The sequence below is a fragment of the Cupressus sempervirens genome, chromosome 11 (assembly GCF_028749045.1).
Source record: "Cupressus sempervirens isolate cs-2001-9-10 chromosome 11, ASM2874904v1, whole genome shotgun sequence".
In the NCBI taxonomy this organism is placed as follows: Eukaryota; Viridiplantae; Streptophyta; class Pinopsida; order Cupressales; family Cupressaceae; genus Cupressus; species Cupressus sempervirens.
In genome coordinates this window covers 350,442,482-350,456,793 of record NC_143128.1, presented here as the reverse complement: position 1 = coordinate 350,456,793, position 14,312 = coordinate 350,442,482, and positions in this window count along the sequence as shown.

Below are 14,312 nucleotides of genomic sequence, written 5' to 3'. Positions count from 1 at the left end.
ACTTTTATTCAAAGTCTGAAATCAATTCAAGGAAAATTGATTTGTGAGTTTTATGCAATGTGAGTCATTTTTTTTAAAAAACTTTTATTTTGATCAAAGAATTTTAGAACCAATAATGTTTAATGGGTTTGAAGTAGTTGTCCATTGGGTATAAATAATAAAATATGGACATCATGGATCAGAGTAAATTGAGAATTGGAGATGCTACATATAAGTCAGTGAATTATGTCAAGTAAAACAATTTTAAGAGTGAGATATATGGGTTCATTGTGTGAATGAAAACCAAAATGGTTTCTTTTCTAGAATGTTTGTATCATGGATTGAGAAATATGTAGAAGTTATAATGGGCTCTAATTACTAATTTTATATTAGAGAATGCGAAATATGATTGATGATATACAGATTGAAAGAACATGATATTCTACATCAAATGTACAAATTCTTAAATAATTCATAAAATAAGGCTAATTGCATGGCCTCCTTTTATATTTTGCAATTGTGGCATCTTTTTTAGAAATTCAAATAGAAGCTCCACAGGCAACGAAGATAAATATGTGGTATCTTATCCGATAACTTATCACATTCATTTCCTCTCATTTGTCAAGGGAACCTAGATATTCTGTATATGTCAAGATTCAAGTTCAAGTGAATGCAATTTTAGATTCAAGTTCAAGTGAGTTCTAGGTCCAAGTTCAAATGAAGGGCAATTACAATAACTCATTGTATAAAATTTTCAAAATTAATTACCATTTTCAAACAAGTTTATTGCATCTAATGTGTGGTATTATCAAAATGTCATATGGACAAAACAATTCATAACACCCAATGTGTGTTAATTCATAGCACCCAATGTGTGCTCTTATCAAATTGTAATACAGAGAAAAAGTCTATAAAACCTAATGTGTGTTATTCTATTACACCCAATGTGTGCTCTTATCAAATTGTAACATGAACAATACAAGTTCATTGCACCCAACATGTGCTATTTTCAGATATTATGCACCCAATGTGTGCTAATTTCAAATATTATGCACCCAAAGTGTACTTATTCAAAAGGGACAAAATAAGTCTCAAACCGAGACCTATCAAAGCAAAAGGCTCATTATATAAATTTAAAGTCCAATAATGGAAAACATGCTGAAGTATAAAAGTTTGAACCCTGCAAGTTCAAATAGATTTTAGATCATATCACAAGTACAAGCTTTCAAAAGATGATTTAGATCAACCAACAAATGTTTATGGTTGAGCTCAAAGTTTGAAGAGTTTAGAATACTCTTAATTTCATATAACCCTTTCCGATTAAGGAGGGGATGTTAACATATTAATAATTAGGTTTATAGAGTTAGGTTATACATTTCAGTTTTGGTAGTTATTAAATAGTAGTTGAACTGCTATATGACTACTTTATTTGTGTGATGAATCCCATTGAACAAGATACATAAAAGTTTCCATTATGTTTACATTATTTTATATTATATTAGATTTTTGAGCCTAAAAATTCTTTATAAAAGTCCTTCAATACCTTCCTAAACATATTTTAAGATGTCCACTATGAATCAAGCTTCAAGGATAAAACAAATATCATAGTTGATATGTGCACTGTTCATAGGCTCGATTCTTGCATCTATATCTGTGATCATTACACTCATCAATCTATGTATGGTAAAGGGAGGATAGTTGGAAAATTTGTAGGGCCCGACTCATAACTAGCCGCTTGCAATTATTGAATAATAAATACTCTAAAATATATTTGCATGTCACATATCTTGTGAAACTATAGCCATCTCATTCAATGAAAGTACTCTTTCAAAACACCTCTCATACAACATCTAATCATTTGAACATGCACAAATATATGAAATCTAGTGGACTAGGATTTAGTTACACATATAATATGCTACTCTAATGTTTCCACGTTGTTTTTCAAAGCTCCAATTTTGCCTTCATATTTTTCATCTATCATGTATATCATTAATTGTCTTTTCATGCACCACACATTTATTGTCTTTTAAAGGTGATGGGGATCATATATTCTATTGATGCAACACCTTAACTAGATTTAAAAGAGGATGTTATATTTTGTCTACCTTTGTTATAGGAAATCTTAAGAATTTTGGAACATGCCAGTGTGATTTGTATATGTTGTGACTTCCCTTGCTATGCACATGATGCCAAGGTGGAAGATGCATTCAAAGGTGGAAACATTTGCATACCAAATGTTTGAAGAGAATCTTTACGAGGTCTCTAACATCACATGCATAGATTTGAAAGTCTCTAGAGACCAAATCTTTACACCTTGTAATCCACATTTCTCATAAAGCATTGTAGAATTCTATCAAGCAATAGATGGCCATATCTTTGACATTATTTTGCATTTTGTTTCGAACTTGACAGCAATCATTGTCATCTTCAACTTAGTACCTAAAAATCCTTCTTGGAGTACATTTAGTGCAATCTACTATAATTCAATGCTTGTAGGGGTCCTAGGTTAGGCATCTAGCCTTTTTCCCTATGAGTTATCTTCTTGAAAAGTTGACTATCTTGTGTGCATCACACTGACTTATTGTTAAGATTCATCCAATTAGTCCCCCCTCCAATCTGCATCTTCATATACACACCCATGGCTTTGAAGTTTTGTATTTTTGTATGAAATAAAATCTCTTTGAGAGTCTCATAGAGATAACCAACTTTAAATGAGGTTCATTAACCTCTCAATTTTTAACCTCTAATGTTTGGGTGAAGAGGTTAAGAATTGTCTCCAAAACATGTATTATAGGCCTTATGTTTAACCTTTTTAGTCTTAGGAGGTTAAGGTTTGGGGTTCAAAACGTGCATTTGTAGTGCTTTCCTTAACTTTTTTTGGGATGGGGAAGGTTAAGATTTCAAATGAAAATACACATTTTGAACTTTTTTTCTTACCTCATAGAGTTTTAAAGGTTAATGTTGCAATAAAAATTGTGTGTTTTAAGATCTCTCATTAACTTGTCACAATTTGGGACTTAGCTGCTAGTTTTTGGAAATTTGAAGTGATGGGTGAAGCTAAAGACAAGCCAAACACATTAGGATTACATTATTTCTTAAAAGGAAGTAATCATTGATTCTTTTAAATATGTAATTTAGCATGCTTGAATTTTTTTTGACTCTCATAACTAGAGTATGTACAAGGCAGGTGTCCCTACTTTCAGTGACTTAAAGTATAATCATGGAAATCCATTTACTAGTTGGGAGAACTAGGAACCTTTTTGTAACAAAACTGAACACTTGACCAATACTTGTAGTCTTAGCAGGTTTACCGAATAGTCACATATATATGAAACATTCTTCAAATTGGACCAAACAATCATATCTCATGATATATTTTTAAGCTTTCCTAAATTACATTGGTATCCCCCTGCATACCGCTACTCATATCATTTGGCAACCCTCTAGACATTCCAAAATCCTCTCTATGAAGATCTGCCTGATAGATGGTATTGAAAGACATCGAGCCATGAATTGGACAACCTTGACATAGCTTATGATAAGAAGAAATTTGGATCCAATCTTTGAATTTTAGCTTCTTTGGAGCCACCGTTAACAACACATTCCTCAACTTCGTGAGAATCCATTTCATTTGGTTCCTTCATTGAATTATTATTGCAACACATTGAATATTGATATAAAACTTTAGGATCTTTTAAAAACATGTCTTCAAGATATAAGACTTCACAGGCTGTACAATTATATATCTCTTTTCTTGATGCTTCATCATTTCAACCTTCAATGACAAAGGACGAGGACTTGATGTTTCATCTTCTCTTACTTGAAACTTATCTTTAATTTCCATGTCAATTGTACTTGTCATTAAATGATTCTTAATGTTTTCACAAGCTTGGTTAATTGATTCTTCTTGATGAACATCTTCACAAAATTGGACAACTTCATACTCCACTTGCATGTAACCTTGGAAAGGTTTCCTTGACAACTCTCCATATTTCTCTTGTATATGACCTTCTAATCTTGTGTTTATCATGTTAGTTTCCAAAAATCCCTCAATATCTTTGAATGTAAAGACCTCCATTTCTGAGGACAAGGACAATGTCAATAAGATTTCACTTTTTTTAATTAGTGATAGTAGTAGAAGTTTGTGCAATAGATTCTAGAGAATTGACTTCACCAGTAGAGTCATCATCTTCAATGATTAGTGGTGAATGAATAGGAAGGTTTTCTCTATATAGGAAGTTGTCATTTGAGGCCTTCAAACTCCAAGTTGGGATAAAAATTGCACGAGGTTCATCTCCTAACACTCTTTCTTCATCTTCAAGTTGTGGTTGCCTATGTTTATTGGAAACATTTGATAAATCTTTTTTATATTTGTCACATTGACAAGATATTTCTTCTTTACTAATACAATCTTCACCACGCTCACAACATGCTTCAATGTAATCCTCCCTTTCCATGTGATTTCCTTCTTCTATCATATGTTTTGTACTTTCTTGAGAAATATCTAATATCTCTTTTTCAATATCATTAGGATCAAGATGATTGAATACTTTCTCTTGAGTGTTAAAATTTTCACAGTGATGTCCAGATACATTAGGATGCCTTCCTTCTTCTGTAGACTCCTTCTCTCGACAATCTTCTTGAATATTCATAACTATGTCATTTTCTTTCATGCATGCAATTTCTAATGGATCATTTCTAAGATTCTGATTGGGAGATCTTTCATTACCAAGAAAATGATTCCCACATGAATCTTCTCTTTCCATTTCTTGCAATGTTTGAAGTAAAGTAGGATATACTATATTTGCATCAAGATATGCATTACTATACAAGCTTTTCAAAAACTTTAATTTTATCAAGATCATTGAGAGCATGATTTAGTTGATCAGCCAATGCAGGTGTTGAATTACTTTCTTGATCACCACTATCCATACTTGATTCACATGAATCATGCTTTTGAACAAAGTCTTATTTATGCTTACATATTAAACTTTTTTCTAAGTACAATTTTTGTTTGTGAGAGAAAAGCTAGTTATCTTTACCATCTTCTTCATCTATCTTTTGCAAAATCCAAAGTAAAGATGGGTGAATCTTTCCTGAAGCAAATCATGCACCACCATAAAATTTCTTCAAGAAATCTACCTGTATGGGTTCATCAGGATCCTGCTTCTTCTAGCATGCAAAATTGTCATCATCACTATCACTATCATTATCACTTTAATCTTTTCCTTTTTACTAAACCATGATTCTGAATTCACACCTTCATATAGACCCATTGTTATTAAATATTTTAAATAGAATCACCAACCTTCATTCAAGGGAAGGTGCCTTTTGTTATCGAACTTATTGATTATTGTTTGCTTGACATTGGATTTGACCAAGATTTTTCCTATTCCTTCTTGGAATGACATCTATTATTCCAAAAACCACAATGTTCTGACTAATAGGATCTCTTCATAAGATTTCTCCAAATTATTTTTCTTATTCCGGAGTTCAATTTATCCAATGATATTGTTGAGTGTTTCATCTACACCTCTATGAAAGAATGTTCAAATCTGAAATAATGTCTTATTGTGTGCCTTGGAAATCGAGATTCAGCTAGAGAAATAGAAATATGTTGTCATTTGGCAACACCATCTTGCTTCATCAAAGATGACTATCAAATCTTTCTTTTTTGATTCCCCAATAGATTTTCCAAAAATCTATTGGTAAAAAAATTTGTCACCTGAAAAATATGTGGTTTTTCCTAATAGAAAGTGTGTGAAAGATCAATTTCTCCAACAGTTGGATAGGCCCTTGGTAGACGACCTTCCTCTACATTAAGAGGGGTAGCTCCCTCATAAGATATACATTTTGATTTTCCAACAAAAATGTATTCAAACTTTGAAAGATAGAAAGAAAGGTATTGATGATGACTACACCAAATGACGTCAAAGCTTTCATAGATTAACTTAAACCACTACTAAGAGCAATCAAGAGCTATGCCTGAAGGCTATCATTAGCACAATGTTTATTCAATAGTATATGAATACTTGCATATTACCATGAAAACACCCATTAAAAAAAGAATCAACACTTCAATAGTTTATATTTTGTAGAAAGATAACCTAAAATGTGTTTTCTTGTATTGCCTTATACCAAGAACATAAGATAAATTTCTAATTACAAGGACAATATCCATAAACACTTTCCAAAAATATCCTTGCTACCAAAACTCCAATATAAGTGTTGGTTGGTTAGTATAATGACTCTATATCTAAGGATTGGACATGCTCTTTACATTTTGCATAAAATCAGTGCCAAGTAATATACTAGAATATCATATTGACTTCATTAAGTTATCAACTAGGGAACCTAAACTTGAAACAGTGCATGAAAAGTATGTGCTCTAATTCATCTCATATTTCATTGCTAGAATATAAGCTAGGCAAGGAAACAAAATGGCAACTTAACCTAACACTCATAAACAAAGTTACAAACATGAAACTAAACTATTTACTTATACTGTAGGAACAACCAACAATTTTGTTACCATATGGCTATAGGAACAAAATTCTCTAGAATTTATGCTTCTATTTCATGGAATGAAAATATAATACCTACCTAACTACAAATTACATTCACCTCCTATATGGGCCCCCACAAAAGAATGAATAAACAAAAACTCATAGATTAAGAAATGCAAATATCATTTCATTCATGAGCATTTCATAAGTACACATCGGAATAACAGAGTTGTATTTATCTTTACTCCTGGATTACAAAGTGTTTCTTCCTAATTCCTCTTAACATCAAAATCTAGACTTCTAGCTTAGTTATAACATTGACATAAAATAGAACTTCTAAAATTTAGGATCCTCCAACACTAGGAATATGACAAGCTTGTTATCACACAACATCATCCAATACAGAAATAGGTTGTGCTTCATTTGCACATGAATTTAGGAGTTCATGGCTTCTAAATCTACTCCATAATGATTTACAACAGCCTTGGCTCAGCCCGCAACAATAACTGATAACTAAAAGGTTATGGAATCATTATGAATTCAAAATAGTCAACCACTTCCTTATCAATGCTTTATCTTCAATGCTAACTTTTTCTTTCATTGCTCACTCTCCATTTTCCTACAAAAGATTAGTGTATAAATGAAACAATCACAATACACATCCAAGATAAAAATTCATAATAAGTTTCTCATATTAGCTTTTCTCTCATCACATAGCTACAAGAGAACTACCCAATTAAAGTAAGATAGAAAGACACATCATTCAATTCTATATATATATATATATATATATCCCATCAAAGTTCACACATATAACAACATAATTATAAGTAGTCTAGATAATTTCATCAAAAACTCATAAAGTTCTTAAGTCTTAAACCATAAAAACATATAAAGACATGAGCTTGATAAACCTTAGATTGGCCTCATCAGCCCAAAAGTCCTTTTACTAAACAAAATGATTCCTTATATATACTTGAGGTCAAAAACTACCCCTTTTGTGGTTAATAACTACCTCCCAATCACATGTTTTGGGAGAGGTTAATTAACCTCTACAAAATTAACACAAAATGAAAAATTTCATGATTTAGAATGTAACTTGAAGAATATACATTTTGAGAGAAACAACCAATTGTTAGTTTTGCTGAGATTACTCTCTATCAAGTCTCACACTTTGTTTCCAGTGTTTGTATCCATTCTACCATCTACCATTTTTCTTCACATGAAGAACTATTCATTCACCAATAATTTGACATCATGTCTATATTCCCTCTATTGTATCAGTGTTTGTTAAGAGCATCATATTATTATGTGATTATAATATCTTTGATGGCATTCATCATATTGAATAATTTTATACACTTTGAGCACCAAATGTTTAAATAGGTGTATCCACATGACTTTGGGATATTTTAGAAAATAATTTATGTGCCTCAACATCCAATATGTCTCCACTAATATCCCACCAAAATTTACATTTGGCAAGCTCACTAAATACCCATTTGATCAAACATTTGGCATATTTACTTTCTATAGCTTTTGCAAGTGTCATTCTTTAGAAAAGTCTTTCAATACCTTCTCATAAACATCATTTTAAAATGCCCACCATAGGTTGAGCTTGAAGGATGGAAAAACTATCATATTTGATCTGTGCCCTATTTCACAGGCTTCATACATGCATCTATGTCTGTGATCATCACATTCATCAATCCATGTATGATAGAGGGAAAATAGTTGGAAAATTTGTAGGGCTCGACTAATAACTAGTCTCACACTTTATTTCCAGTGTTTGTATCCATTCTTCCATCTACCATTTTTCTTCACATGAAGAACTATTCATTCACCAATAATTTGAAATCATGTCTATATTCCCTCTATTTTATCAGTGTTTGTTAAGAGCATCATATTATTATGTGATTATAATATCTTTGATGGCATTCATCATATTGAATAATTTTATACACTTTGAGCACCAAATGTTGAAATAAGTGTATCCACATGACTTTGGGGTATTTTAGAAAATAATTTATGTGCCTCAACATCCAATATGTCTTCACTAATATCCCACCAAAATTTACATTTGGCAAGCTCACTAAATACCCATTTGATCAAACACTTGGCATATTTACTTTCTATAGCTTTTGCAAGTGTCATTCTTTATAAAAGTCTTTCAATACCTTCATGAACATCATTTTAAAATGCCCACTATAGGTTGAGGTTGAAGGATGGAAAAACTATCATATTTGATATGTGCACTATTTCATAGGCTTGATACTTGCATCTATTTCCGTGATCATCACATTCATCAATCCATGTATGATAGAGGGAAAATAGTTGGAAAATTTGTAGGGCTCAACTAATAACTAGTTGCTTGCAATTATTCCATATAAAACAATCTAAAATATATTTTCATGTCGCATATCATGTGCAACTATAGCCATCTCATTCAATGAAAGCACTCTTTTAAAAAACCTCTCTTACAACATCTAATGATTTGAACATGGACAGATATATGAAAGGTGGAAGACTGGCATTTAGTCACACATATAATATGCAACTTTGATGCTTCCATGTTGTTTTTCAAATCTGTCATTTGGTCTTCATATTTTGCATCTATCATGTATATCATTAATGGTGTATCAAGAATCTCTTCATTTCTCCATTCAATGGATACGCTGAGAGTTGCAACATTTTTCTTTGTCAAATTCAAAGGGTCATGCCTTCATTGTATGTGACACTTACATTTGATAGTATCACAACTCTTCTCAAGACTATGTGTTCACTGTGCAAAATAGTTTCTAAGTCACAACTTAGGGTATATAAAGAAAAATTAAATCACCAAGGCCATATTTGAAAGCACACAGATTCTTTCTCCCATTTTCTCAAGGGACTATTAAGAAAAGCCATATTTCTTTAGGGATTTCAACTACTTTCTTTTGTGAGTAGCCTCCAACTACATACAAAATGAAACATCATCTCCCGATGTTAGTGGCAATATGTCAAACACTTTGTAGGCCAAGAACATCCATCACATAATTTGAGCAACATTAGTATCTTTAAATCTTGTTATTTATTAGTGTCAAACACTTAGTCATAAGGTTGAGTTAGTTGGTCATCACCGTGACTGAGCTACTCTATATAGGTTGAGTCATGTGGAAGACTTGTCAATAAACATGTATATGTCAAGATCTATAGGAGATGAGAAAGTCTTTGGTCATTGAGTATTTTCACTATAATCTGAGTCTAGTGACTTCTAAGCAATCAAAGCATATTTAATGTTGAGTTATACAAAAGGTGTCAAGTACAATTGAGGTCGAGTAACAATGACAAGAATAGTGAATGTCGAGTATCAGAGACAACAAGTGTTGAGAATCACATAATTGACATTTAAGTTAGAAATGATACAAACTTATAGGTAAACTATTTCAAGATGACATTGACATGACATTTAATATTTGTATAGGTTGTTACAAAGGCTATTACATGTTTATGATGTGGATCATAGATCTCTATGAGTGATGATCAACCAATCAGAGGAAGAGGTGAAAAGGGAAGCATCTAGAAAACTCTTTAAGAAATATTTAAATAGAGAAGATCGAAACCCTAATTATAGTGAGAGTGTGTATGAGTGTGTGAATGTGTGTGGAGAAGAGAAAATAAGTCATTCATGTGATCACAAAGTAGATCAAAGTATGAGAGTGCAAACATTGCAGAAAAGGAAAAAGCATTGAACTTTGTTTGTGGAATAGAGAAGGGATCTTATCAACCAATGAAGGATTGAACAAAGATATATCAAATTGAAGATCACATTAGAATTGAAGAGAGGAGATCCATAATCAACAAGAAGAGTGCAGACTAAAGGATCAAGTACTAAATTGTAACTAACTTAGGGATAATATCTTAATAGAGTGGTTTTAATAGACCTTTTGTAAATCTCTTAACCAAATCCTTTCTTCATTATAAGTGTAAAATCCTCTCACAGGTTGAGACCTAACAGTCTTAACAATCTTTAATAGGGTGGACCTCTCATAGGGTAGATCATTAGATGTGATCAAAATTACAACCCTAATAGGTTAACTTTATTACTGTAGTAGTTAAGATTTGTGGGTGCCATCCCCACCCTAGTTATAGCTTCACCTTGAAGGGTTTCTAGGTAACCAAATCTTTGTGTTATGTGTTTACATTTCATGCATGTGATCGATAGGTAGATTACATGATACAACATTTTATTTAACAAGTCAGCTTATGCATGAATAAGATATAAGATGGAAAATGTGGTGAATCCAATAAACTTTTTTTAAGGGATAATTTTTTTTATAGATCCTAATTCACACCCCCCCCACCTCTTAGTATATTTTTTCGCAATTAAGACTTCCAAAAATTGGTATCAAAGCATTGGTTCTCTTGGAAAAGTATAACAGCTTGAGAGTTTAGATCTTGGATTACAAATTGGGAAAGGTTATTGATTATCAAGTGATTGACATCTAGCTTATACTGTAACAACTTGAGGTAGCAAGACATGAAATGAGGAAATCTCTAAAAAAGAGAAATGAGGTGGTCATTCATCAAAATGAAATGAATTATGAAGAAGTTGATACTAAAGCATTGTTTGACACTAGAAGTGATGCAGTAGTTGTAGATCTACTTGAGAAATAGTATCCTACATGAAGAAGTCAGATGATTGAAGAGAGAACATGAAATTTAGTTAGTAATGCTATGTGAAGTGACCAAACAAAAGAAAAAAATTGGAGAAGACAAGGTTATGGGTGAGGAAAACAAATGAAAAATGGCTATTAGACTTACAAAAGGGTCATTTGATGTGCAAAAATTTACAAACACCCAACTTGACATGTTGAATCAACTGATGCTTGTAAATTGGGCGTTAAATAGGATGGACATGGAAATAGAAAATATGAGATCACATACTGACTTATTAAGGAATGGGTTGAAGACTAAGATATAACTTGTGGAGACGTTGAATAAGCCTAATGAAGCAATAAAGTACCTTGAAGAATTGATGAAATCACCTACGTGATCTGGCAATAATTCTGGACAAGAACATATAAAGCAACATTCATCTACTAAAGAAGGAGAATCATCCAAGAGCGGAGAACTAAGAAATACAAAGTCAAAAGGCAAGGCTACATGTTATCATTGTAGAAAACTTGGTCATATTTGAAACATCTGTAGAAGAAAAAATGGTATGCAATACCCTAAACCTAAGTTTACTAGTTTTTTTTACTGTAAGAAGCAAGGACATCAAATACATGAGTGTAGATCAAGAATGAAGAATATATCTACTGCACCTAGATTTTAAGGTTAATATTACAATTATCAAAAGTTTGGACATAGATAATATGAATACAAAACCCTACTAGACAAACATGAATGCATCTAAGAAAGTTTTTTCTAATTGTCACAAGATTGTACATGTGAATAAGAATTGCAAGAATCAAACACTAGTACCAAATAATGAATACAAAAAGGGTAAAGGAAAAGTAGATTTTGAACAAACAAGGAGATGAATCACACTTGGAAAAAAAGGTGGAAACTAGAGGCAATGGAATAAATGAAGTTGAGGTGACCCTATCCAATGGAGAAGGTGATCACACCACCTCCAATTAATCAAGAAAGATATGTGAGGAAATGTATATTCAATGATATATCTTACATCAATTCCTAACATAAAGTGTTCTAAAGTTTATATATGCATAACTAAAGATGCATGAGAATAGATATATGAAAAGAGAAATGCAAATGAATCATTTTCATAATGATTTCCAAATGTTCAAATTATCTATATTGACCAAGCATTGCAATATAGACCGAGTACTTCAATGTTAAATTGATGTATAGGCTGAGTTAGATGGAATAAACCAAGTTGTATAGTGAAGATTGAGTCCAAAGGCACAATATTGATCGAGACAGATGGATTCCACCTAATAGTGAATACAACATTAATGGAGACCTTAATTTGAGGAAAAGGAAGTATATATTGAAAATTTGAAAATATTTTTCATACCTTGCATTCACATTTTGAGAGCAAAGATAAATTTGAGCAATAAAGTGATTTGAGCGATTTGCAAAAGTGATTTAGGGTGAAAGATTGAACAATGAGAGATATAAGTTGTGCTGAGTTGTTCAGAGGAAATTTTTTCAAACCCTAACAAAGAAATATGACAACTTCATCATACATAGGAAAGAGCTAAGGAATAGAGGTAAGTAACATTATATTTTTGAAGAGTGATGCTTATCCTCCACAAAAATTTTGAGTTATTCCTTAATTATATTTCTATGAAAGTTGATTCAATGGGTGTGTTACCATCGATACCACCTAAAGTAATTATGATCCATGAAGAATGAAGTTGTTACATGTGTAAAGATTGGAGAGGTTGGTGATTATGAGATTTAAGAGGCATATGAAAAATTATGTGACGAAGGATTTTTGAAGGATGAATTCAAAATTGTTGAGAGGAAAGGGTTAACTCGTGTCCTAGATTTTTTGAGAAATTTCAAGATTTAGTGGATCAAGGCATGATATGAAGATATGGATAGATAATGGACCAGTTGAGCTATCAAAGAAGAGAACTCACAAGGTTACAAGATATTCTACATAAGAATACGACTATATATTGTTTGAGCAAGAAAGAAATTGAGGCCAACATGAAGGTCAAGTGGAATAGACGAGCCTTTTCCATCTCTACCATCGCTCATTTAATGATTTAGTTCATAGTGAGAGTGATTTCTCACAAATTCTATCAATCAAGTAGATTGAATAGCTTGTCATGTATGGCAATTGATCATGCATTAAATATTGTCATGAAAGGTCATGAATATTATCTTACCAAGCTGCAAAGATCACAATTGACATAAAACTTGATATACATCAGAAAGATGAAGAATTTGATATGTAAGTTTGGATCACTAATTATGTGCATTTTCTTTTATGTTTAGAATTATTTTCCTACTATTGGAAACATTGTTTCAAAGAAAGTCAAACTTGTCACAAGACAAATTAATGAATACATAGCTTAGTGAGGAGAAAAAATTGAGAATGTTATGGATATTTACTTTGAAGAGTTCAAACAAATAATGAAGAAAAGGTTGAGAATCCCAAAAGAACTAGTAATGAAATACTACAATGATGTATGCTTTCTTGTAGACACGGATAATGCATTTGTATAAGCAGTGAAGCCTAGGAAAGCATGGCTCACATCATTTGATTATGAAGTTAATAATAATAATGTGAGTGCAAATGCTAATGCAATGCTTAAGGAAGAGATTGATGCAGAAGTAGAACCCTTTGGTAAATATGAAGAAGCTAAAGCAAGAATCATAATTAACATAAAGATAGCTTCAAGAGAGAAGAAAAGAAAGATAATCATTGAAGACCTAGAAGAGAAACTAGGCACACACAAAAAAGGGAAGGAACCTTTGAAGATTACACAAGGTCTTGGTGAAGATGAAGAAAAATAAAGTGGTGATGAGGAAGAAGATTAGGGTAAATCCCTAGTAGTGGTCACTACACCAAAAAAGAAGGCTAAAACTATGAAGATCACAAAGCTTAAGGTGAAGGAGGTTGTAAAGAAACCAAAAATGGCACCCCTCTCTCCTCTTACACCGACAAATCCAAGAACTAAGGCAACAACAACTAGTGTCGAGCATTCAACATAGAAAGGGGTAGTGAATATTACCAAACTGAGTGACTCTAGCTTAGAAAAGACAAAAATACAAGCCCTTATGAGCCAACAACAGAGAAGGTGCTTGGTAAAGAAGAAAGAATGTGAACAAGATGATGTAGAGAGGATGGAAACAAAAGAACCA